We start from the raw sequence: 23,432 nt of genomic DNA on the forward strand, positions 1-23,432 counted from the left end.
CTTCCTAGTCGCGGTCCTCCTCCCCCCCTATCCACGACTCACACTCGGCGGCTTCCCGACGCCATCTTGGAACCGGCGTGAGAGGCTACAGCACAATGAGCCAGGGACTTGGGCCAAACCAACGGTTGCAGCGGAGAGAGGGGGATCTCGCAGTCCCCAACAGAAAATAAATAAATAAATAAATAATTCTGTCTCTATGTCCTCGTATGGCCCCGGCACAGACGTCAAAGAAGACGCAACAAGTGCATGCGAGGTGGGGAGCTAACTGTGGGAGCTAGAAGAGAGAGGTTCCCGCTGCACCTCACTCTCCTACTCTTCGGCTGTGGCACCGTTTGGTGACTCCAAACCCAGACTGCTGAGGGCAAAAGCAGGGATCCAAAAGTAATGTTTTAAACCTGGCGAAACCAACTCCCCAAGGGGGTGTCCTGAACAAAAGCCAATACCACAAGAAATGCACGACATTCACGAGTTATATAGTGGGCGGTTCTGCCTTATGCCGTTATACCATTACAATGTGACAGAGATACTATGAGTTTCAGAGCAGAGACTCCGAGGTAAATCTTTTCTTAAACTGCAGGCAGTACTAACTTACACACACAGGGGTGTTCCAGTCATCTATAAACAGCGCAGACACTGAATTGAAAGCGGAGCACTGGAGATGAACCAGGAACGCAGACATAGAGGATCGCGCCGGAGCTTATCATTATGGGGCCATGTGTTTGAAACACATGGCCCCATAAAGATAAGAATCCTTTTGCGAGGGGAGTAAGTCAAATGAGCCCATCTAAGTGGGATGGCTCAAAGAGAGAAAACTGAAGGTCACAAAGTGCTCTTTCCCAATGGCCGGCCACCGTTTAGCATAAACGGTGACGTCGGCCAATGATAAAGAGGGGCGGGGCTTAAAGCCCGCTAGTGTAAGCTACCAAAAAACATAAAATCTCGCGAGCGAGACTGCGCATGTGCGTAGTCCATACCAGCTCAACCGAAAAAAATCTCGCGAGCGAGACTGCACATTGGCGCAGTCCACGCCAGCTCGACCTAAAAAAAAAATCATACCCATGTGCACACTTAGGGAGCCACAGTTCTAGCTGCTCAGCAATCTATGAACATTTACACAAGCAGACTACCAAAATGCTCTGCCGTGTTTAATGCAAAGGCACTTACAGATTTCAAGCACCTACACATATTGTATTAGAAGGGGGGGGGAATAGCAGAGCTGACATTCACAGACTATGCACATTAGGCAGCATGTTCTTCTAGCTTTTATGCAATCAAGGTCTTTGTCTCCTTTTGCCACAAAAACCCTGCATGGGCTCCAGCTTTGGCCATACTAAGCTTGATTGGTACCCAGGTTTGTCCGAGGCCGATGTCAATCCAGTTACTACTTCTGCTGAGAGCTCCAATTTCATATGATGAGCTGTAGATTTGAGAACGTGGCCCGAGTCTTATACCAGTGTGTATTCACTCACATGTTTAAGCATGCAGTTGCAGAGGAACATAGATGTGTAGAGTTCATGTAGTATAAACTGCATTTTAGGTACAAATAGTTTATATGGTACACATAGTTTATATTGCTTGGGATTCCAGTTGTGATTCAATGGGGTCCGGACAAGTCAAAAGGTTAAGAACCAATATTATAAAAAGAAAATAAATAAGTAAAAAACTCACATTCGCTCCTGAAACAAAATTTTGCATTTCTTGTTGCTTTCATAAATACGACATAAAACTCTCCAGCACTGACACATGTGGGATTCATAGTGAAAACGTGCTATGTAAAATAACGCATGACTGAAGGAAAAGAGGCAAAGGCAATAAATTATGCACCGTAGTGCTCCTCATTTACTGACTTGATATGTTTCTCTGTCTTAAACAGTAATGTTGAGTTGTGTAAAGATTTGAAAAACTTGCTTCACTTTAGATCTAATAAAATAACAAAAATAAAGCCTGCCCATCTTTCCAGTCACATTACTACTATTAGGCAATTGCCCACTGAAACTGAAAGTGGAGAAGTGTGGCTCACTGGTTAGAGCAGGCAGACCCTGAAGCAGAGGTCTCAAATGTCCACGGACTCGATAATTCTCGCTTCGGTGCCTGACCTAATCATGGGTTCACACTCTGCAACTATGGGCATTAAGCTTGCTTAATCTCCACAATGCCCCCCCCGCGGAGGGATGCCTGGCTTTCACCTTGGGGATGCCCTGTAGGGGCTCTCACTGGGAAAAACCAGGACGGGTTCCCAAGGCAAGCGCGGAGATACCCCTTCGGGGGTCGATTCTGGCGCTATATAAGAAACATAATAATAATAATAATAATAATAAACCAACAACTCAAGCTAGGATGGTAATGATGTGGAGAGGTATCATTACCTGATGACAACATGCTAAACGTTAAACGTCTACCCTTCACTTGAATACCCCTAACAGGGCCCTACTTTCACGAGTTACTTCCAAAGTATTCACAGTACAAAGAAGTGTCGCAGCTGAAGAGGAAAACATCAAACATATTATAGTCCGAGTACCTCCCAAAGCAAGACTTGCATCAAATGTCAGAATCAACTGAGTAGTGTCATGTGAATGGTAGAGAAGCCTAAGCGGCAGCTTTAGAGTAAAGTTTATACCTGGTGAGGATGGTGTGACCCACTTTGGAAAAAGGATAGAGACTCAAGTCCTACAGAGACAGAAGACTCAATGCATAAATAAATGTCCTAGAAGCGGACTCCGCATTCACAAGCTTCTTGATAGAACTCTGCACATGTTGCACATACTGGTTGACACGGACAGAAAGACTTCATCATTCACCACCAACTAAGTGAAGAGGTCTTTGCCATCTAACGGACAGGATTTCTTGTTCATATCCCACTCTGAACTTGCAGATATCCAGGCCACAAGGAAGAGGTAATTTAATTGATACACAATTAAATAAACAAGGGAGGGTTGCACGCACGGCTGGCCACACCCAGCTCCAATTTCCAATCTGAGTTCAACTGCTTTGCACTAATAGCAGACCGTCCCCAGTTGTCTGCCCCTTCTCCCCCCAACCCCCTTTCGTTTGGGGGTTTAAAAAGACAGCTGCAGCTTGATGTGCATAAGATGCACCCAGTGGGCCTACCACTGACGTGCCAAAGGCTAGCCATTCTGCATCCATTCCCACCCAGATTGCAACCAGCGTCCGGATCCCTGGATCCCATCTGCCTCAGTCAGAAGTAAGGTTGAGTTATTCTACCTCCAGCCTGCGCCAATTTAACCAGGGCCTTCCCTCACTTCTATGTTTGTGAGCCAACCCCCACCTTTTTAGGTCTCGCACCTGCGATGCAGGGCGAAGCTCAGCTGTCGCAGAGCGAGCCTATTGTCGGCGGTTCTGCTTACAAGGACTAAAGAGGAGACAAGAGACTGGAACGCGCCACCTGCCGTAATCGGATCAGGTCGCGCGCGCGTTCACCATCTCCTGTCTGCCTTAGCTCCTACAGCACACACAGACACACACACACACAGAGACACACACACACACACAGAGACACACACACACACAGAGACACACACACACACAGAGACACACACACACACAGAGACACACACACACACAGAGACACACACACACACACACACACACACACACACACACACACACACACACACACACACACACACACACACACACACACACACACACACACACACACACACACACACACACACACACACACACACACACACACACCCCCACCCCCCACTCACCGGGTTCTCCACGAGCACGGAAGCCCCGCTAGCTGACACACAAATCTTCCGGATGGCTTCGCGGACAGGAGTGTGGGTTAGGCTCCCGTCACCTTCCTGTATTTTTGCGGCCCCGCCCCCGTCCCAACACAGGTTGCCTGGCTTCCTGTTCAAGCCGGGCTGCGGCGGTGAGTTTTTTTCATAACCTAACTTGTTTTTCGTGTTGCCTCATCGCAAGGATTTCAAAGCAGGTGTTGTGAGCCAGAATACGGATGCATGGTTTGATAGGTGCCGCTGCCCTGTACACGTTAGAGAAAAAAGTTTCACACCATTACTGCAGTCACTCAGAGAGGAATTGACTGAGTGCTCCATGGTTAAACCGTCAGGAAACTGATTTCCGTCGCCTGAAAAGACGGGCCAGGGACAGTGGTGAGTGAAAACAGAAGGTGGCCCTCTGCTCCTCCGAGATGCCTCACATGCTGTGCGCACTGTGGGAGTCACTGTGTGAAGGAGCCGGAGAGACTGAGCCCCCCAGAATGTCACAGACAGGAAACAAGCATCAGAGGGATGAAAAGGGACACTAGACTGGCCGCCATAACATTGCAGGGAACACATGTGGGACTGTTCTACCAGGAATGTTCAGTGTATGTTGTGCTTATTTTAACATAGTATGTGGTGGGTATGTTGGGGGCCGTGGGCGAGTTACCAGCCAGGGGCGAATTCAGAATCTGCAGTGTGTACTTTGTGCTGCAAATATAAATCAGATGACACAGTGGACTACTCCGCCGGGCCCCAGGTAGCCCTGCTTAGGCCCTGGCAGCGAGCTTTACGGATCTATGGTCAGTGAGCAGTGAGCTCCTGTCACTCATCCTAGTTCGGAGAGCCATCAGTCTCGACTGAGCAGCACCGAGCATGGATGCGGGACAGGGCCGAGGGCGAAGACACTTCTGGTCAGAGGAGGCCGAGCCCTCCCGCTTTCATCCTGGGAATGTACAAGATAAATAAATGAGCATTGCAGTACTATGGATATGTTTTATAGAGTGTATTCATTTTAGACGGGTTGGAACATTTAAACCTTTACCAGAGGCCCCGTGGCATCAGTTATCAATCACTGTATAAGATAAATTTACAAACCTAAACCGAATTGTAAGTGATTTACAAAGTTAGCTGCTATGTTGACAGTCTAGCATCAGTGGAGAGGAGTTGGCCTAATGGCTAGGGCGATGGACCTCGAATCTGGGGAACTGGGTTCGAGTCTTGGCAACGATGCTGAACATCCTGTGATTCTGGGCAAATCCCTTTATCTCCTTGTGCCTCACAAAAAATGAATGTGTCCTCATGTAACGCAACTGGTGCTATGTAAAGCTCTCCGATACCCAAATAAATAGATAAAAGAAAGGGTCACACATGGAAACGAGAAAGGGTCATGGGAAACATTCTAAGGAAGCAAACATGACTAGCGATCTTCCATTAGACACTGTGACATTTCTAATGAACAAAGGTTTTAACTCCAAATAAAAGCATAAATGAGGCCCGAAAGAACTTCACTGCCATCAAAAGAAGAAGAATTATTTGGCAGCAGTTCCAAATCGCAAATTATTAACATCATAAGCCAACTACAAACAAAGAAATGAAACGTTGCACCAGAAGTCAGAACACAGTTGTTCTTACAAGAAGCTTTTCATAAGGCAGGTCCATGTGTATGGACAAGGGACGTGAAAATCGGAATTCTTCAGATTCGAACCCCCCTGTTTGTTTACAATTGACATAAATCAGATTGTAGCATAGCTACAAGATGGTTTAAATGACACGCCGAACCTTTGAGGGTCAATTACTAGCTGAGCAGAGTGGGATTACTGTATGGGATCTTACTCCGCCCGTCAAGAGTGGGAATATGTTCACACACTCAGATTTCCCAGGTGAGCGAACACCATTTTTTCAGCAATGGGGGTGGGACATCACACTCCACCACCCCGGTACCCTTTCCCCTTCCCTAACCATACCCAACCCTATCAGCCGCACCCTTCGATTCCATCTCATCACCCCTCAAAGCACCCAACACCCGCCAAACCCAACTCCAGCTCACAGAGGTAGGTAGTAAACATGTGAGTTAATCCCCTCCAGAAAAGGGAATTCTGCCCGCTATAACCAGGTTCACTCGGATCCATTCCAGGGGGAGAATAACTCATATTTGTACAGTACTAGTGGGGTTTCTTAAATCGTTTTTCACACTTCTGTAGAGAGAACATGCGCGTCCACAAATAAAGCCAGGACCAAATTCATGGTATTAAACCTACGTAGATCTTTCAAGTGCAGTGTGCGTTTACAAAGGTTACTGCTCTCAACTATCCAGGTACCAGGGTGGAATCAGACACAAAAAGGTGCAATAGGTCTCGCATTTACACGAGTTTAAGCTATTGGCATTGCAAATGACAATGCCTTTTATTTATGTTTTTAAAACGAAAACAAAAATAAAAGGCATTGTCATTTGCAATGTCAATAGCTCAAACTCGAGTAAATGCGAGACCTATTGCATTGCAAATGCTTGTTTGAAGGTGCTTTCACTTGCGTCCGCTGCCACTTTACCTGCCCTGTCCATCCTTTCACTCCTGTGTCTAGGGTGCAGGCCACGTCCTTCCCTATAACTCTACCACCCACCCATTATCTCTCATCAATACAGGCCAAGCACACCTTGGACCTTGGACGTTTGGGATCTAGTGGTTGCCAAGACTACCGACTTGCTCTTCCTAACAGAAACCTGGCTTAATCCTACCTTCGCCCCAGACATAGTCACCATGATCCCACATGGGCCACAATATACTTAACAGGACAGAACCCATAAACCGTGTGGCACAGTGGCCCTCATTTATTGATCCAACCGTAAATGCTCTATTATTTCAGCTGATGCATGCAACTGGATTGAGTATCTTCGATTCAAAATCAGATCCTGAATCTCACATGCCATGGGAGGGATTGTTTAAACTGTTCTTTTCTTTTGGCCTCAAGGCAATGCCTTCCTTTGTGCCAGATACTCCTTGCGGCAGGGTGGAGTTAATAAAGATGTTCACGCTACTGCGTCTTCTTTATTATTTTTCTAATCTTCCGCTTTGCCTACCGGTGTCCTTCTTTCATTCCCTGGAGGGAATCCTGAGTGATTTTATTTGGACTGACACATGGTATAGAGTGACTTTGACAAAGTTGTATCTACCATGGTCGAGGGGAGGGCTGCCTTTACCCAACTTTGAGCACTACTTCCTGACATCTCAGATTCTATGGGTGTCAGGGTGGGTGTAGGGCCTCCACTTGTCTGACTTGGCGGAGATAGACCCCCCGTACTCAAAGAAAGAATGATTTCCCCGTTTTATCCCTGTAGTAAGTCGTATGTATCGCTTCCATTATTAGTCCAAACTGAATGGAAATGTTTCCGTAGGGTGCTGCACCTTAATAGGAACGTTACACCGTTGGCCCCCACTATAACCTCTGCCGAGTATGCTGATGGAGAGAAGCAGAGTTTAGCAGCATAGCAAGCTCTAGTAGTAGGTTGTCTGGCTTCTTTAATGATGTTCATACAGTCTGGTGGTAGGTTAGGGTTACCGAACTCTAGCACTTCAGGAGCCAGATCGCCAGATCTGGCTGACTTGGACCTGGATGTCTGATCTCTCCAGGGTTCAGCTTTAGCAGGGATGGGGACAGGCACAGTTTTTGGTGCGGAACTAGTGAGAGTTCTAGCAGTGAGACCCTTGCGGGTGAGTAGTGCGCTATACAAGTATCAATTTATTTACAATTTACAGTGTTGTGAACCACAGTTGGCGTGCCCATATGGGAGCTACTAAGATTAGTTTGAGAGACTGTTGTCGGAGCTTGCGTACCACTAGTGGAATCAGTGAGAGTGGCGGAAAATCCTACGGAAATCTGCCTGGCCAGTTCATCCATATCGCATTGCCCTTGGACAGCGAGGGTGGAAACCTGGAGGCGAAGGTTGGGCATTTTGTGTTGTCGTGTGTGGCGAACAGATCTATGTCTGGTTGGCCCCACTTGTGGAAAAATGGTAGCCGAACTTGCGGATGTAGTTCCCATTTGTGAATCTGTTGCGTCAGTCGACTTAACAGATCTGCAATCTGATTGTGAACTCTTGGAAGGTGTTCGACCAGTAGATATATATTTTGTGGGATGGCCCATCTCCAAATGTTCTGTGCAAGCTGGGACAGTTGCAGAGCATGTGTGCCTCCTTGTTTTTGTATGTAGTACATGGCTGTCATGTTGTCTGTTCGGATCAAGACAGCTTTGTTCTGTACATGTACTTGGAAAGATTTTAGTGCTAGGAATATTGCTAGTAGCTTTAGGTGATTGATGTGGAGCACTTTTTGTTGAGTGGTTCATCTGCCCTGAGTTGTATGTCCGAGGAGATGGGCTCCCCATCCTGTGAGTGATGCGTCTGTTGTAAGTACTATCTGTGGAACAGGTTCGAGGAACGGCCGCCCTTTGGACACGTTTTTTGTGTTCCACCACTGCAGAGAGTGATGTGTGCGTCACCAACACCAGATCTGTAAGTTGTCCAGGAGTCTGATTCCACTAATGTGCTAGACATTCGTGTAATGGGCGCATTTGAAGTCTTGCATATAGTACAATAAAAATGCAAGATGCCATCATGCCTATGAGTTGCATAAACACTTTAGCTCGGAGAGCGTATGGGTCTAGACATTTTATGACTAAGGCTTGTATGCTGGCTATCCTGGCTGGACTGGGATATGCTAGAGCTGTGTAGGTGTTTATTGTAGCCCACAGATATTGGTGTATATGAGAGGGCTGGAGATGCGACTTGGCGTAGTTGATCTTGAACCCCATATTGTGTAATGTCTGAAGGGTTTGATGAGTGTGTTGAACACACTGATTGAATAACTTGGCTTTTATTAGCCAGTCGTCTAGATATGGGAAGACATGGATCTGTTGTCTTCTGAGATGTGCTGCTACTACTACTGCAAGACACTTTGTGAACACTCTGGGTGCAGTTGTGATTCTGATTGGAAGGACTTTCGAATAGATAGTGTTGTCCGTCCACTACAAACCTTAGATACCTTCTGTGAGAAGGATGTATGGGAATGTGGAAGTAGGCATCCTTGAGATCTAGTGTGGCAAGGAAGTATTCTTGTTGCAGCAGCAGGAGCACTTGTAGAGTGAACATGTGAAAATTATCTGAGTGTATATATAGGTTGAGGGGCCTGAGATCGAGTATTGGTCTTAGATTACCGTCTTTTTGGGTATTAGGAAGTACAGCGAGTAAACCCCTGTTCCTTGATGTTGTAAGGGAACAATCTCTATTGCGTCCTTTTGAAGCAATGAGAGAACCTCTTGTTTTAGTAACGCAAGATGTTCTGTGGACATGGGACTCTGCCTGGGTGGTATATGTGTGGGGGGGGGGGGGGGGGGGGGGGGGGGGGGTAGCTGTAAGTTCTAGGCAGTAACCATACTGAATAATTTGTCTCAACCACTTGTCTGTTGTGATGGAGTTCCAGACACGTAGGTACTGTGATAATCTCCCCCCCCCCTCGACTGGAGTGGGATGTTGTGGGGGGAGCGGAAGAAGTCACTGTTTTGTGGTTGGGGGGGGGGGTAAGATTGTTGTTATTAACTCGACCTCTTCCTTTATTGTTATTTCCTCTGTATCCGCCTCTAAAATATCCTCTATTGGGGGATGTTTGTGTAGTGGCTTTAAACGAAGATGAGTTGTTTGCTCCCATCTGTTTGGAGGCTCCTCTATAGAAGGAGCGACGAAAGCAGCCACGTGTTTGTGGAGACAGTGAAGCTCCCATGGACTTGGCAGTTTCAGTGCGTTTCTTAATTTTTTCTAGTGCAGTGTCCACAGCCGGCCCGAAAGGTTGTTGGTTGAACGGCTAGTTGAGGATAGTAGTTTGGACTTCCTGCTTAAAGCCTGAGATGCGGAGCCAGGCATGTCGCCTAAGGAGCACACTGGTATTGATTGATCTAGAGGCAGTGTCTGCTGCGTCAAGTGCACATTTAAAGGACGCATTTGCTTGTGTTTTATATTGTTCAGGCAAATGTTGTAGTAGGGTTTCTAACTGGTCGTAGTGAGCCCTATCATATCTTCCTAGAAGTGCCTGTGTGTTAGCTATGTGCCAGTGATTGGCTGCTTGCGCAGCTATTCTTTTGCCAGAACCGTCTAGCAATTTGGATTCTTTATCGGGGGGTGGCGCTTTCCCTGAGGTTTGGGCGTTAGTGTCCAACGCTAGGAAGCGCGCTACTAGAGAATCCAAAGGCAGCTGTCCCTTAATGTAAGCAGGATCTGCAGGGGCAGGTCTATACTTTTTAGGTCTCGCGACCTATCAATGCTTACAAGCGCATTGAGCGGAGCGAGAATTCAAGTGCTCGAAATCCTCGTCAAACTAAGGGCTTCTTGCGCTGCGGTTTTCATTAAGTTCACGTGAATCACGTGACCAAACAAGCACGCGCATTCACGGCCGCACAGCACATCAAATGGATTCGCCCAGCGTGCGCTCTGCGGCTTCTCCTCCCCTAATTAATCATGGCTGTACTTTCAGTTTCCCGGCCGCTCTTCACCCCGCTCCGAGATCGATTCATTTATTTATTTATTTCTGAATTTGTATAGCGCCTGGTTACACTGTCCGTGTGTCCCCGCGCTGTCAGAAGAGTCAGTTGCTCCGACAGTCAGAACAAGACGGGCTAATCTTTAGGAAAGAGGAATGTTTTAAGTTTCCTGCGGAAGATGAGCTCCGATGTTTCCACTCTTAAGCTCAGGGGAGAGAGTTCCATTTGTGTGCCGCCAAAGTACGAAAGGATCTGCCTCCCATTCTGGCTTTCTTGTGTCTGGGGACAGCGAGAAGGCCTGCTCCTAATGAGCGGAGTTGACGGGTAGGCGTATAGGGGCATAGCAGGTTCCGAAGGAAGGCCGGGCCCTTGCCATGTACGATCCTGTGGCCAATACAAAGGACCTTGAAGTCGATCCTTTCATTGATCGGAAGCCAATGTAATGTTTGTAGGGATTTTTTTGAGGCGGCTCTTCTGGGCAGCCGGAGGACCAGGCGAGCAGCAGCATTCTGGATTGTCTGCAGTCGCCGCCGACTAGTGGCGTTGGCGCCTAGATACAGGGCATTGCCGTAGTCCAATCCTAGTTCTATCTTCTTATCATTGTATTTTTCCTTTTTCCTTTCGTCTATTATTTCCTTTGCAGGTTTTACTGCTACTCTCTTTTCTCTGCGCTTCGCCGTACTTTCAGTTTCCCGGCCGCTCTTCACCCCGCTCCGAGATCGATTAATTAGACCTTATAGACTCCTTTTTAGCCAACCGTAGACAGGCAGTAAAGCTGGGCAATTACTATCAGGGATGTGGAATTCCTATAGCCCGACGCCCAGGACATATTGTTTGGGGTCAAGGGCAACAAGTTTTAATGTGCATTTTGTCCTTGGGACAAGCAGGCCCAACCCCCTGCAGCGCAAACCCTTTGGCTGCCAGTTTGCAGTACCACATTAAGGATCAGGGAATGGCACTGCCTGCAGTTAAGTTATTATTTGTGTGCATATGTTAATGCTGTTCAAACATGTATTTATGGTTCATTAATTGAGTGCCCTTATTATTAGTCTGAGCGCTCTCAGTAAATGTAAGTTCTGAATGCACTACTGACAGTGCTTCCAATATAAAAACGTGGACACACGGTTTCAAAGTTTAGCAATATGAAGCTATGCATAATGCTCCCAGAATGCTCTCTGATTAGATGCAAATATTTGCAGAAGCTTGAAAGCAAGAATAATGATGCTTTGCTTTCAATATAAAATGTTCCTAAAAAATGAAAGTAGGAAAACATTTTTTTGCTAAACTAATGTAAAATTTCAGTAACCACTTCTTCAGCATCATTTTATAAAATGTGTTGATGCATGCTAGTATTTCCCCACAATATTCATATTAGAAAATCAGTGTAACCAGTTTCAATAAGATTTTGGGAAACAAAAATTAATAAGCATTGGCAAAGCCAGTAGGTCTGAAATGGTAGTCAGCTTTTTGTTTTGGCAATGCGTTACTGGTTTTGGCATGGTTTTTGTAAAACCTTATTGATGTGAGAGCTGCCGGACCCTCACTAATATAACAAACATTGGCAAAAGCAAAAATGTTTTTTGGTCTCAAAAAAAGCACACTGCCACATTAGTTATTGGCACTGAACAAAACTACTTTGTGTGCCTATATGCTCCTTGTGAAAGAGCTGAATGCGATCATTCACCGTGAAGCCAGCCGATGCAGAGCGATAATTTTAATAAACACCAAAGGTCATGGTTAACGGCAGGCCAAATTAAGGGCCCAATTATTAAAGAGTCTTAAAAGTGCACCCTTGGTATATGTCCTTGCATTAAGGGCAGCTATATGGCTTTCGTGATTTCACAAGAATTTACAGCAGTAGGGCAAGAAATAGTACTCCTAGAAAATATTTGTGAACTACATTTTAGCATGTGTAGATTTGCTCATGCGAACACCTGAGTGTTTGCAAGTTTATTTTTCCCTCCAACCACTTTATTCCTAACTCTGGAAGAAGGTTTACATCTGCCACTGTCGGGAGTAAATTTCCAACATTTCTCAGTATTGGAAAAGATTAGAGAAGAGTTGTTGAAAACCCTTAAAACATGCAAGTTAGTAGGTTTGCACAAATTCAAAAGGACATTCCAACCCTGGAACTATTGTTTACCACTACCTTCAGTCCCAGTATGTAGATCTGCGGAAACGTAGCAACATAAAGGGATTGCTAGTATTCAAACACTACTATGGTATGAGCCCTGGCATAATCAGATAGGCTATATAAGAGCTCCTATATAATGAGATTGCTGTCCTAATTTGTCTCCGCACAACATGGCACCAAAGGGACAAGTGGATTTTGTTACAGGACAAGTAGATTTATGAAGCAACCTGCCCCATGGACAAGTAGATATTTTAATAAATTCCACATCCCTGACTATTCGCCCACCACAGAATTACCTTGTGGGGTCCCTCAAGGATCCTCGCTAAGTCCTACACTTTTCAACATTTATGTTTCGGACTTGGCGAGGGTCATTAAATCCCACGGGATGCGTGTAACCACCTATGCCGATGATACCCAGCTTGTGTTGGCGGTGCACAAGAATGGCCCCGTGGTAGCAGCTAAGTTTCAGGAGGGATTACTGGATGTACAATCATGGTTGCACAGTAATTGCCTGAAACTTAATGCGGAGAAGACTGAGGTTATGACCTTTGGCACAATTTCCCCAGAATGGCCTCACACATGGTGGCCCAGTCAGATGGGGGCCCCCCCCGCTGCCAGCCACTAAGGTCAGAAATCTGGGAGTGATTTTTGATAACAGGTTATCCTTTGGATGCCATGTTAATAAGGTGGTTTCGGCTGCTTTCTTTGTACTGAAGAAAATAAAAAAACTCTTGCCGTATTTACCAGTATCTGCAGGAAAATCGCTAGTTACCACCCTAGTATTTTCAAAATTAGATTATGGAAATGATCTCTTTCTTGGTACACACAAATATATCTTAAACAAACTTCAGTACGTCCAAAACATGGCAGCACGGATCCTGCTTAACATCCCTAGGCGACATTCCACTTCTGCAGCCATACGCCATCTCCATTGGTTAAGGGTCGAAAGCAGGATCAAATTTAAAGCTCTTTGCATAGCCTATAAGGCCATTCACCAGACAGGACCGAAGTTTTTAAAAGAGGCTTTTCAGGTGTACAGCCCCAAAAAGAATCTAAGATCAGCAGCTAGCTATCTTTTGACCGTCCCCTGGACAAGAACGGCTACTTGGGGTGACAGACTATTCTTGGTAACAACTCCCGTGCTTTGGAACTCACTCCCTTTGCACATTAAAACTGCTCCCACCCTTATTAATTTCCGCAAATCACTGAAGACTTGGCTTTTTAATCAATGAGAACGTGCTCTGATGGGTGTTGTAATCCTGAGTATCTGCTGCGCCTAGACACCTTAGGGTATTAGTTGCGCACTAAAAATCCCATAAATAAATAAAATAATAAATAAATAAATTCTATCTTCTCTTATTGTATTTTTCCTTTTTCCTTACGTCTCTACCCGGACCGCCTCTTCCTGTCCTGATCGGCACCGTCCGAAGCACTGGTCTCCCCTCTGACTGACAACTCGTCAAATCCAGCCCCGAAGTCGCGAATCAGTCCCCATCCGTCGCGACTACAACCTGTGTCCGCTGCCATGTCCAGAAGCAGAGAGGTAAGGGTCTGCTTCTTGCGTGCACTTGAGTTTGCGAGGCTGTGACGCATTATACATTTCAGGAGTGTCCTGTCCCTGTCTCCCGATCTGTTTGACCAGTTTTCCCTGCAGTTTCGAGTTCTCCCGAGCACTCTGAAAGCATGTCTTCTTGCACTGACCTGCCAGCGTATTTCTCTCTCTGCTGTGTAGGAGACCTGTAAGGGCATCTACTTGCCGTGACCTGTCACTATCACACACTGCGTTGTAGAATAATTCGACTGCATGTCTCCGTTAACTCATGTCACTTTCTAAGTGTGCGAAAGCTTTGCCTGTATGTCTGTTCACTGACCTGTCAATGCCTCGCACTGAAGTGTAGAATAGGTCTTACTTTTACTCTGTGTTTACTGACCTGTATTTTTCACATTTTTAATATGTGAAAGTTTTGGCTGTAATCTGCTTGGACCGGTCACAGTCCTACACTGCTGTGCGGGAGGTCTTTGCAAATGTGTCTCCATTCAGTGACATGTGAGAATCGCACATTGTAGGGCAGGAGCTCGACACATTAGCCGGTCACTGTCTTGCCCCTGGTATCAGGACAGCTCTAAGCATGTGTCCCCATGCAGTGAAATGTCAATGGGACATCGCTGACCTTGACAGTTCACCGTCTGAAGCTCCACAGTGCTCACAGTAACGTCACTGCAGTGTAAGGTAGGTGGAATGTTATGTTTGCTAGCAGTAACACACTGCCTCACAGTGCAGCGCATGAAAGGTGTTACAGTGAATCTCCATTCAAAGACTTTAACCCACTGGCCCTCACCACCCTCCTGTGTGTGCCCCCTTGACATTGGTATGTATGTTTGCTGCAGTGGTTCAGGTGAGCTTTGGACATGCGTACACTGGGGACACATAACTTTACACATATTCTACGTATCTTTAAATATGTTTTGCAGGAGGCTGCTTCAATGTAATTTCAGTGGAAAATATTTCTTGCTTATGCCCGTACTCCCTTTTTTGTTTCTCAAAAGGCAGTTTGTTTCAGCCCTCAGACCCCGACACGCCATAATTGTAGTTCTGAAATGCTGTGCAAACATGCTCTGGCTGTACCTCTGCTCTGTGTGACGCAGCCTGCCGATGCTCCACCATTAGAACGTTTTGAACAAGGCTCAGTTTAAAGTCCAATTGAATTCCTCAGCTGCTTTCAGGGACTTACTTAACCTGTAGTTCATTCACACCCTAACCGCACTGTGCTGGCACTGCGTCTGCACCTCATGGTGTTTGTCACTTTGTACACTGTACTGGCAATGCTGCACCCCAACACGTCGGCCACCTTTTTATTGTGATGACACAGCTTCTTCTCCCCACTGCTTTTGCGCTTCCCTGCGTGTGCCACTTGTTGCAGTGTACTGGCACCGTTTCTGCCAGCACCCACCTCTTTCTGTGGCATGCAGTACAATTTGCAGTGTGCTGGCACTTTTTAATCCAACCCCCTCCCTTTCTTCCACAGTATGTGCCACCTTTTGCTTTGCAGTGTATTGGCACAGTTTTCTGCTCCTATGTGCGTAGAGGCCGTGTTTACACAGCCACAATTTATACCTTCTTTGCAAGGATACAGCTCGTGCCCCCCAACAGTGTCCAGGATGTGGGCACTATTTTTACACCTTTACAATTACTCCAGCACATTTAAGGTGAATGCGTAGTTATTGACCTCCTCGCTTTTGTACCCTCTTTGCTTTGGTATTTCCCCCAGCCTCTCTTGTGCGCATTCCCTTCCTAGTGCTGTCATTGTCACTGCAACATCCCTTTTGGGGAGATGGCACTGCTCTTGAACCCCCCCCACCCCCCAAATTCCTAGAAGGGTAGTGTTGTCCCTGACCCCATAACTAGTCTATAACCCAGTTCATGCCATTGCACACGCTTTTGGGCCATAAACTTTCACGGCCATCTGTTCCCCAGCTCCAGCACCTCCCCTCTCTCTCCCCGCGCACAGCCTTACTTGGATTTCTCATCCCCCTCCCCAGCCAGCTTCCCCCAGGCCGTAGCAGCACTCCTCCCACACCTTTGAAGTGAAGCTTAGCTTCACTTCAAAGGCCCCTGCTGCTTCACACCCTCATCGCCGCTCTCCCCGCTCGGCCCCCTTCCCTGCCCGCCGTGTCGCATTTCTCCTCCCCCCTCCCCTTCTCTGCCTTCCCTCCGTCTTGTTTTCTATTCTCAGGTTAAGAATCATGGCACGTACGAGATCTTTAAACACTTCGGGGTCATGTTTAATGACTCCCTTAATCATTGGTAATATTTGCACTGTCTTTTGGGACTGTTCATATGTATCTAACAGAAAGTCCTCTTCTGCCTCATCTGAGTGCTTTGTGACACCATGATATTTGGCAGCCCTATTAACCAACTGTCCAAAACTAATATTGCCGTTTAGGGGAGATGGTTTTGAGGGGTAGGTGTGTGGACTTGGGACGTCTGGTATGTCTGGTGGGATAGGGTACTCCCAATCAGGGTTGGTTGGATACGTGCATGGTCATCTGGGTCATCCCCTACCCCCATGTCCCCATCATCATCATTATCATCATCATCTGTAGGTGTATGAGGAGGAGAAGTATGAGGTGGAGAAGTCTCAATTGGAGGTGTAATAGATTTAGGGAGAGAAAGTGGGTTAAGAGGAAGTATAGGAGAAGAAGAATGCATAGGTGATGTGGCAGAGTCCTTTTTTACAGGCACTGGAGGAACAGGTGCCGTGTCTAACTTCCTCTTCCTATATGGCACAGGGGTGACATGTCCAGTTTCTGGATCAATATAAAACTTTTTCTGTTTAGGATCGACATGATCCGGATGAAAAAGCTACTCTTCCTCAGGAACCGCTTTTGGAGCTGATTTTTTCGGTTTCGAGCGGGGTTGGTGTTGACTTTTGTCTTTGGCCGTAGGAGGCGTGATAGAGTCCTTAGGCTTAGCTTTTGGTTCCAAGGCTTTTGGTTTCGAAGCCAAAGCAGGATCTTTATGCTTGGAAATAGTCAAAGGCGGTTTATCCACAGACTTGGAGTTTTTCGGGCCAGATTTGTCCTTAGAGGTGGAAGGCGTTGGAACCGATTTCGGAGCAGAGACTTCTTTTGGTTTCGGTGCCGAAGGGATTGGTACGTGAGGTTTGCTCTGTCCCAAGCTACCGGAAGGCCTTTCTTTTTTCTTCGGAACCGGGCTCAAAGGCGGGGCTTCTGAAGTGTGTTTTCGGTCATGACTGGGCCCAGCAGGCGGAGTTTTGACCACTGCCTTCGATTTTGGAGGTGGGGTCGGGGTAGGGGCAGTAGTACTCACTAGTTGACCAGGAGTGATGGGGTTGACAAAGTCTTCTGCCTCGGATACGATTAAGAGATCCTCGGAATCTTATTTTGGGACATCTGGGCCTTTGTCGAAGATGTCCACTGGTTCCAGAGTGGATCTCTACATGATGTGTCGATGAGCCCTTCGATCTCGAATGGTCTTCTTCGATCGAAAGGATGCGCAGGCTGGACAGCTGGACTCGTCGTGTTCAGGTGATGGGCACAGGTTGCAGACCTTGGGATGGTCACTGTGCGGGAATTTCGCTCCACACTTGGGGCATTTCTTGAATGGCGTCCGTTCCATGAGCCTTAGGCCTCACGGCGTGGATAGGCCCAACGGGCCGCGGCGATGACCAAAATCGAGCCGATGAAAGTTGCGTCGAAGTTTAAGATGTTCGAAGTCAATCCGAAGAGTTATGGAAGTTTTTCGCGTCAAAGTAGTTTGAAATATAGCTTTCGAACCGGAACGCAAAAGTTGCATCCGAATCCAATGGCGGTAAAAAACAATCTAAGGATGGAGTCGATGCCCATGCGCACTATCGTCCAAGGGAAGAGGCACCTATCTCGTGACTACAAAGACTTCTTCCAAGACAACAACAACCTGCAAGCATCCGAGCCCAACACCAGATGGCGATCTAATGCTAAGTGTGAGATCTGCAGCTCATATGCCTCGAACATAAGTACTTTCATAGGTCAGATGCAGGTTGTCCTCGTGGTAAGTTGTTGGACGTAGGTTTGTTGCATATGCTCTGATCCTGTCATGACCTGCGCTCGTACTAGGATGGGGTGATCAGTGCGTTAGCCACTAGTACTGATCGAGAGATTCCGAGGACATGGGAGGCATGTATTACTGGAGTGTTCAAGAGGGGGGGGGGAATAAAAAGCGTCCTCCAGGTTTTTAGACTTGGGCCTGGTGGTGGCCAGACGGCTTATTACATGCCGCTGGAAGGCGGCAGAACGCCCACCGATGAAAGCATGGTTTCAGTCATTGTTAAACAGGGTGAAGGCAGAGGCATACTCCCTGGTACGAGAAGACACACTGGGCCTTCACAAATTTCTTATTGCTACTGAATGTAATGTAATGTTGTGCACACTTCAGGGGAGGCTTGCACTGGATAACTCCCCAGATATTCCTAGCACTAGTTAGTATTGTGCAAGCTATGCGTCATACTGTGTGGGCCAAACTCCGAGCTGTACAGTACTATATGTCCCACATACCCAGACTCAACGTTTGTGCCCTTCACAAGGTCTACATATATCAGTACACAGTGGTAGAAGTGGTACTTCCTGGTTTCGCTCGAGGCCCAAGTATTTATCTTCCTCTATTGGGCTCCCGATTCCCTTCCCCTACCCCCTCCGTTGATTGAATTATTGTTCTGATGTTATCTATAAAAGAATGTTTGAATGACTACGCAGATTAATGTGATGGGGCGGAGTGAAGCCATCGGAGTTGTATATTTGCAATTTATATATTTAGGCTAAATATAACTGTACATTGTTTCAACCACACATATCACTGAAAGCAATGTCACACTCTTTCATAAAGATCATCCAGGTTCTTGAGGCAGCCTCTTGTCTCTATCTTAACTGGACCAAGTCTTATTCATTCCAGGAGCATTAGAATGGACAGTCCAACTGAAGGTAGATTTGAGTTTTTTTTGGAAGAGGAGGGATGATATTTGTTGCTAACCCGGTTGAATTTACAGCAGTGACGCTTTCAGGTCATTGTGATATTGATTAGCATAATCTATCAGGTTAATTGTTTATCGGGTCCGTATGGTAACATGTAAGATTGTCATTTGCTTGTTTTCCTTTTTGCTTTGTCTTTCCTATGTACAAAACTTTATAAACAGATCAAACAAAAAACAAAAACAGACAAGGCCAGACAAAACACAATCCCAAATCCATCTAGCCACACATATGAAAAAGCAGAATTGAAGAGAACTGCTAACTGTGTGAACTGCAGGCAGAGTAAATACTCACACAACTTGATGTAGACAGCAGAAACCCAGTAGTGCAGGAAAGAACAGGAGTTCAGCAGGTTAAGTCCAAGACATTTTGAAGGAAATAAATCACACCACAACCAAGGGACAATGCAGAAGTAGTATAGGGAACTCACCTCAAGGTACAGGCAGAAAACAATCACAGAAACACAACAAGCATTTACAATGCAATGGTTTTGCCTTTGTTAAAGTTAGAGCTATTGGCATTGCTCTTGACATTATTTTTATTTATGTTTTTTTTAACATAAATAAATGGCATTGTCATTTACAATGCCACTAGCTTTATCTCGCAAATGACACACACAAACACCCACAGAGAGCCCCCCCAAACACACACAGAGAGCCCCCCAAACACACACAGAGCCCCCCCCCCACACACACCCACACAGAGCCCCCCACACACACAGCCACACAGAGCCCCCCACACACACAGCCCCCCACACACACAGCCACACAGAGCCCCCCACACACACAGCCACACAAAGCCCCCCACACACACAGCCACACAAAGCCCCCCACACACACAGCCACACAAAGCCCCCCCAAGTATAAGGTACTTAAAATGAGTAATTTTGTCAAAATGACACATCATGTGTAAGATTATAATGTGTTATTACGCATGCTCCGTGTGTGCGCCTGGTATTGTTTGGCATTAAGATGTGATACAAAGTGACCAAAATGGTGCTGGGGCTACTGGACCAAAATGCATTACATTCACCTTGCTACCAGAACCCACGATCTGGACGGAGTTCGAGCATTTAAAAGTGATTTAAGACATAACACATCGAAAACATGCCACTTCATACACAGTAAACTTGACGAGCTATAGCAACACGTTTTTCAATACAACGGGGATGGACACCAGTACATGGCTGGGGCTTTAAGAAGACGTCACCGTCCAACGCGTTACTAAGGCGGAAGTAAATGCAGCGCTCCTTTTCAATAGCCTCACACGCCCATCACGATTGCTAGTCGGCTTGCTACAATGAGTCATTACTATCGGAAACTGCATCCGACTTTAATCTTACGTTTTACAGTATTTTTACACGTACCCTCCAAACAATGCTTCTGGATAAATTGGTGCAATATTTTTTTTATTTACCACCCAAGATCCCACTCCTCCTCCCGGCAGTGAGAGCGCAATGAACAACAAATTAAAGTCCGAAGAATGGTTTTCAGGAAGGGTGTATTGGCGGCGGTTATGACAGTGGCAAGAGTAATGCGGAGGAGTACGTTTGGATTTCGGGGTGGGCATGCTGGGAACGGAGGGAGACAGGATGGCAGGAGATGGGTAGAGGAGTGCACAAATTACGTTCTCAGTTAAGGAAAAGATTGGGTACCAGAATACTTTATATATAGTACAACGAAAGTGCACATGACAGATCAGATTGTGTGAAGTCCAAAGGATCACTTCAGAGTTAGCAGTGTAAGAAAGGCATGTACGGAGGGCGTGTGCACCCTATGTGTAACCTGGATGTGCTGGTGAAATACAATGCGACTTTCTGCAAGTTGAACGAAACTGCTTCCGAATTAGTAAACTACCTAGGACCATTCACTCTATACCCTTCACATGTCGGATGGTGTTCAAAGCGGGCTGCCGTTAGTAACTGACTTTATTTACTACGTGATTGCAAGATGAAAGTCGGCGCTTTACAAAACTGAGGGCATTTTTCCTTAGTTCCTTTAGCTTTCAAAGAAAGCATACCTTTGAGTTGGCTACTCGCAACACTTGTTTTTTGACAAAACTACAGAATAGTGCATTTCGGTTAGCACGCTGTGTTATGTTTTCTTTATTATTTGATTTTCACTAGCATGCCACACATTCTCAGTTAGTATATTGTATTCGGCCAGTTTGTAGCATCCACTTCTAATCTAGACTGCAGTCCAATTTACAAGTTTTCTGTTGCTGACATTAACAACGGGTGGTCGGAAAAGGGGGGGCGCTGGCGAATGGTTAGAGGCTCGTTGAGGGTTGCGGAGACGGGGCTGGGGCTCAGGAGCAGAGGATGTGGCGTGACAAGACGGGGGGCTATGCTTGGAGCTGGGGGCTCAGATGTCTGAAGGACGTGGGGGGATGGGGGCAGGGTGGGCGCCGGTGGGGTGAGGGTGTCCCGGACTGCGGGGGTGCAAGGAAAGTGAAGGAATACAGGGGTGGAGGGGGGGTGGGGGGTCAGGAGCACGCAAAGGTGGTAGCAAGTCACGGTGGGGTGGGGTCTACTCCTAGACAAAAATACGAAAATGCAAAAAAGGCTGTTTAAGGGGATTGGGATGCATATGCGTGAGATGTGGACATATGCCTCGGTTGCTGCTTTACACTGGTTGGTAACGGAATTTGAATAAGAGGGCGATTTCACCTCTTGACTATTATCACTCATTATGTGCCGTTTAAGGTAGGCAAAGGTGCAGGAACACCGGGTAGATAAGACACCTCACTGGGTCCTGTAGTATGTTTCATGCATAGCGTTATAATGTCGATGGATAGATAGAGATAACTTGCTCGGGTAAAAGTGCTGAGTGAGTATTGGATGCGCGAGAACGCCCCTTCAAGGCCACTGTAAAAGATAGTAAAAAGCCCGCCAAAGGCACTAAGTAGGGACCAAGGAAGAGGCAGCGTCGGGTCGGATTGCAGGGTAAAGGAGGGAGGAACCAGGCTGGGGGTAGGGGGCTGTCCAGGAGAATGAATGGATAGAGATAAGGATATCAGAGCGGGCGAGGGATGACCAGTTGGCGCCATTCGGAAATTGCCTGATGCAGTGAATGCTTTGGGGGAGGGGCAGGACAACAGAAGGAGGGGAGGAGGAGGGTGCGGCTGGGACGAGAGTATGGTGGGTCGACACCAGGGAGCTGCCCCACCCCTCCTGTGCTTGCGGAGGTTAATGAACGAGACAACAGACAGAACTGCCTGGCCATAATTTACTTATTTGATGCGATTTTCTATAGCGCAAACTTTACCCGAAGGTGTCAGAGCGCTTTACATAAGAACTAGTTGCAAACATAAGGACTAGGGATTACATGAGTTACATAAAGGTTGAGGGTTACTAGGCAGCGAGAAAAACATGGTCACATCAAAAAATAAAGAAATAAATAAATTAAAAATAAAGGCTAATGGCACCGAGGGATTGGGGGGCGGTGGTGACGGCGGGGGGCTCATCACATGCCCTCCCCGACATACTACTCTAAAGGCCTTGATACATCTTTGAGCGTGCCATGCTAATAGGCTGCTTTGATGCATATTCCAGCTTAATTAGCCGAAAGGGAGATACTCTGCTACCTACCTCGTCCGCGCACAGGCCACCCCAGCTGGCGGGCTCGTGGGGTTTTGGTTACGAAAGGCCTTCTGAGCGGGAAGCACGCGCGATGTCAATGAGAAGGCAAGGCAGGGAAAAGCCAGCAACAGAACATGATGTAAGAAGGCCTCTACTGCCTATACAAAGAACAGGTATAGCGTCCTGGATTCCACCGCATGGATACAAATGAGGGTTGCTCAGAGGGTGCGGGTTGGTTAATTAAGTGTTGCGTCACCCTGATAATGGGGGTGCCCAGGTTTCATGGATGGATTGGAATTGACAAGATTGGTGTCATTACCTTTAGGAAAAGGTCGGCATTTGGAGTGGCGCAGGATTGCTATTGGTGCTCGGGTAACAATAATAACAGCAGAGGGGCGAGACCGAGTGCATGAGAGTAGGTGTGAAGGTTGGGAGAAGTGGGCCTCGGGACAGGTGTGCAGGGAGTGGCGCCCGGGAAAGGGTGCCTGCTTGTTAAGTGTTGGGGGGGCGCAGGGGAGGATAGTGGATGCGTGGTCGGGAGCGCGAGGGTAGATTGGCAGGACAGGGGGCAAGGGAGTTCGGTAGGGGGGCGGACGAGGGCTTGTGGGCGGAACTGCCGACGCGAGGGTGAGGACGTGGGGTGCCGCCCAGACAGTGGCCCTCAACAATACCTAAAAATGTTGTGTGTTTAAAAAAAACATGATGCTGTCAGTGGAGGACGTTTATTTCCAAGCCAAGGCAATCAAAGTAACCAGTGTATTTCTCAACAAAAAAAACAAATAAAGACGCATGTGCGATTGCAAACATCAGCTGTACACGACTGCCTCAGAAAGCCAACAAAAACAGCATTCCAAACACACAAGCTGAGGACAGCGAAATACCAGGCAGGTCCATGGGAGCCGATCCCAGGCTCAGA

At 46.9% G+C, this 23,432-nt stretch overlaps 1 protein-coding gene across 1 annotated transcript in view; it reads right to left on the bottom strand.

The window, feature by feature from the left end:
- Positions 1-23,432, bottom strand: part of SDE2 (spliceosome associated SDE2) — a 200,834-nt gene that overhangs the window by 131,618 nt on the left and 45,784 nt on the right. The gene's annotated exons all lie outside the window — the stretch shown is intronic.

The sequence above is a fragment of the Lissotriton vulgaris genome, chromosome 6 (genome assembly GCF_964263255.1).
Source record: "Lissotriton vulgaris chromosome 6, aLisVul1.2, whole genome shotgun sequence".
In the NCBI taxonomy this organism is placed as follows: domain Eukaryota; kingdom Metazoa; phylum Chordata; class Amphibia; order Caudata; family Salamandridae; genus Lissotriton; species Lissotriton vulgaris.